We start from the raw sequence: 4,364 nt of genomic DNA on the forward strand, positions 1-4,364 counted from the left end.
GTAGCTTATTAAATAGAGATGTCATATATAATTTAAGGTGGAAAAATGTGAGGCAATTCATATTGTGAGGAAGGAGAGGAAATTAATTCTAAGTAGTTAAGCTTTAAAAAGAGTAGAGGAACAGAAAGACTTAGGCATTTACATACACAAATCCTTATAAGCAAGAGGACAAGTTGATAAAATTGTAATAAAGAAAGCATATGGGATCCTAGATTGTATTAGTATATGACTGTAGAAACATAGGAACAAGCCTTTCAGCCGCTCAAGCCTATTCCGCCATTCAATGAGATCATGGCTGATCTGTATCTGTACCATTTACCCACCCTGGCTCCATATCGCTCGATACCCTTACCTAACAAAAATCTAGCGATCTCAGCCTTTATAAGTTCAATTGACCCAGAATCCACAACCTTTTGGGGATTTGTGTTCCTGATTTCTACTACCATTTATGTGAAAAAGTGCTTCCTTATTTCACTCCTAAATAGCCTAGCTCGAATTTTAAGATTGTGCTCTCTTGTTCTGAGTTCCCCCACCAGAGGACACTTAACCATTTTATACAATTCGATTAGATCACCCCACAACCTACTAAACTTTAAAAAAACTTAACGAAATACAAGCCTAATTTTTGCAACCTGTCCTCATAATTTAATCCTTTATGACTAGGGGGCCGAAATTACCCCTTTTTTCTGCCCCGTCAGTACCGCTGGCAGGCACTAATGGGGCGCAAACCCCTTTTCACCCGGGGGTGGGTAGGAGTGGCGCCTCGACTAAAATTTCCCCCAAGATTTTGGGGGCGATTGGCAGTTAGTGCCGTGCCCTGCATTTTGTGCCCCGGATTGGGGCGCACACGGCGATTACATCATCGATGTGCGTGCTGACCCACGCCAACCCCTTTTCACGCCGCGGGGTGATGACATCAGCCCGGGGCACCTCTTAAAGGGGCTGGTGTGTGCGCCCCGGGCCGCCATTTGTTATTGTCGGCCAACGTTCTCGTCGATCCGACAATGGCAGTCCTTGTTTCGACCGGGCCTCTATCATGCAGCCCGGCACTGCATTTTGTGTGTGGGCTACTGGCCCGATCGAAAATGCCCCTGATGGCCCAATGGTGCCCATCAACTGTAAATTAAGGGAAGGGGTGTTGAGCCGCGCTACTGCCCTGGGAGGGCCCCCGAACCGAGTCAGAGTGCCCAAGACAGCGCTCCGCCTCGTTTCCGGGTCACAAAGGGGTAATTTCATGTCGGAGGCATGACTTCTGCCCTGGGCGTGAACTGACCCGGGCCGGGAAGGTTAGTGACCCCGGATGGGCCGCGAGGCAATTTCACTCCCTAGGTGTGTCATGCTGGTGAATCGGCGCTGTACCGGTTCGAAGGTCAATATATCTATGCTGAGGTCTGGTAACCAAAACTGAACTCAGTACTCCAGATGAGGTCTGACCAAGGCTCTGTACAATGGAAGCATCACTTTCTCAATTTTTTATTCCAATCCCCTTGTGATAAAGGCCAACATTCATTTAGTCTTTTTGATTACTTTCTGTACCTGTACACTAGCTTTTATTGATTTGTGTACACTGACACTTAAATCCCTTTCACCATTCAGAAAATATATACATCAAATTGCATCCAACAATCTTCCCATACCATGAACCTATCTACATCTCCCTGATGTCCTTTTCTGTCCTCCTTGCCTTTTGCAAAATCTATTTTTGTGTCATCAGCAAATTTTGTATTCCCTATGCCCAAATCCAAATCATATATATATTTATACATATATATATAATATATATACTAAGAACAAAAGTGGACCCAGCATTGCCCCTGGGGTCCACCACTTCCAATTATTCTCTAATCAGCAGCCCACCGCCCATTGCCACCGACTGCTGCCCACTCCCGCTGACATTCCTCCTGCAGATCCGCCCAGTGCCACTTTGCAGGAGTGGCGCAACTGAGCTCCCACCTGCTGAGCTCCCAGATTCCTGTTGGCAGGAGTCGGCAGCAGAACGGGGATGGACCACTGGCTGCAGGCTGGTCTGTCCCTGACAGTAAGTCTGGACTTACCTGCATGGAGTTCCCTGAAGGTTTTCGGATAGTTTTTGTATTTTTTATTTGTGATTTTTGTTTTCAGGTCTTCGACCTTCCATGGGTCCAACTCCATCTTCGGCGGCACTTGGGCGACAAGCGCCTCTGCCGCCGAGAATGCTACCTCCTGCCCGCTGCCGCCCAGATTGGCGGCGTATGTATTCCATTTGCCGCCCGCCAACCTTCGAGGGACCTTCTTCATGAATATCCAGCCCAAAGTACCGTTCGGTACCTCGGCGGCCATCGGCGATACTTTGGGTGGCACTTGGGTGGGCGGAAGCCTTGCTGAAAATCGGCCCCTCCAAGTGTTTGTTTTCTGTATATCAACTAACTTTCTATCCATGTTACTGAATTTTCTCTTATACCATATGCCTGAATTTTTCTAACAAGTCACTTGTAGATACCATTTTCAATGCCTTCTGGACATTCTTATGCATTACATTGTCTGCATTCCCTTTATCTATCCAGTTGGTCACTTCTTCAAAAAACCTATTACATTTGTAAAACATCATTAGCCTTTAACTATTCTGTGCTGGTTGTCCTTGACTCACCCATTCATTTCTAAATGCTTACTAATTTTACCTTGAATCATGGATTCTGAAAGATTGTCAATAACTGACATTAAGCTTCTCAACTTTCTTCAACAAAGGGGCGACAATGGCTGCCCTCCAGTCCCAGTGCACAAGTTGTATAGTTAAGAAGGTTTGAAAAATTGTAACCAGAGTCTTTGACATCTCCCCCAGACATCTTTCAACAGCCTAGAGTGCATGTCATGGGATAATTGATGCACCTTCAGCTCTGCTAAATTTTCAGAACAAATTCCTTTTTGACAGTTTTCCACCATTTGTGAGGCTGGGGGAGGCCCATGATTTAAATAGCTTTCGCAGGCTGGACACGATGATCTAGCCCTTCTCCCTCCCACCTCTTGCCGAAGATGCCGCAAAGTCTGGCACAAGACTCTGGGGCCAGGAGGGTATCAGGACTTCTCTTTCGTTCCCCACCCTCCCCCGCCCGACCCCATCCCCACCTGAAAGAAGATTCTTGCTGCTCCCATGGCCCCTTACAAAAGAGGCTGCCTTAAAATAATTTACAAAACAGATTTTATCTTCAAGGGTTCAGGCCACGATCCTGGCCAAGACAGCTGGATACAACACAACTCAGCAGTCAGGATGATAACATTTAAGGGAGAGAGAAAATGAATATAGAGCAAACTGTAATGAGTAGTTATCTCTCATCGCTCTGTGAGCTTGTTAGGCAGAGTTTATTGAAGACTGTTTATCATTCATTATGTGCCGCTTGAGAATACTGAAAGCGGGATATGCAGTAACAAGAGTGACACTTGGTTCCTCCAGAGCTGATTGATTATTATTGCTTCCTTAAAATGCTAATGATTCCCATTTTAAGAAATAAGAGAACATCTAACTGATGAGTTTGTTAACATGTACAGCATTAGAAGAACTGCTTTAAATAATCAAAACAATTGGTACAGGTGCCAAGCTCCTATTTATTTCAACAACGAATAAAAAGATTGAAGGAAAATGTTTAAAAACTATTGAGGATGCAAACAAATTGTTATAATATAGAACTGAGGAACATAACATTTTTTAAAGAAATAAATCTCCCTATCTGCTGTGATCTTTTCTTAAAATGTTTGGTAGCCAGCCTCACCCAAAGCAACAACATGTCTCCTATTGAAAAGAAATTGCTGTTTTCGGGTCGGTTAAACAGTTCCACGAGTACCAGTCACCCTCTAGCACCTAGCCACAATGGATATTATGCATGTGTGAGCTTATATAGTGAGTGTTGGTAGGCTATTCGAAATGAGATACATCACAGGGATTTATTTTTTTATTCGTTCATGGCAAGGCCAGCATTTATTGGCCAACCCTAATTGCTTTTGAGAAGGTGATGGTGAGCTGCCTTCTTGAACTGCTGCAGTCCGTGTAGTGAAGGTACTCCCACAATGCTGTCAGATAGGGAATTCCATGATTTTGACCCAGTGATGATGAAGGAAAGGCGATATATTTCCAAATCAGGATGGCGTTTCACTTGGAGAGGAATTTGAGGGTGATGGTGTTCCCATGTGCCTGCTGCCCCTGTCCTTATAGGTGGTAGAGGTAAGAGGTAGAGGGTTTGGGGGGGGCGCTGCTGTTGAAGAATCCTTGGTGAGTTGCTGCAGTGCATCTTGTAGGTGGTACACATTGTGACCACAGTGCACCGGTGGAGGGAGTGAATGTATAAGATGACGGATGGGGTGCCAATCAAGCGGGTTGCTTTGTCCTAGATGGT

The sequence above is a fragment of the Pristiophorus japonicus genome, chromosome 8 (genome assembly GCF_044704955.1).
Source record: "Pristiophorus japonicus isolate sPriJap1 chromosome 8, sPriJap1.hap1, whole genome shotgun sequence".
NCBI classification, from domain to species: Eukaryota; Metazoa; Chordata; class Chondrichthyes; family Pristiophoridae; genus Pristiophorus; species Pristiophorus japonicus.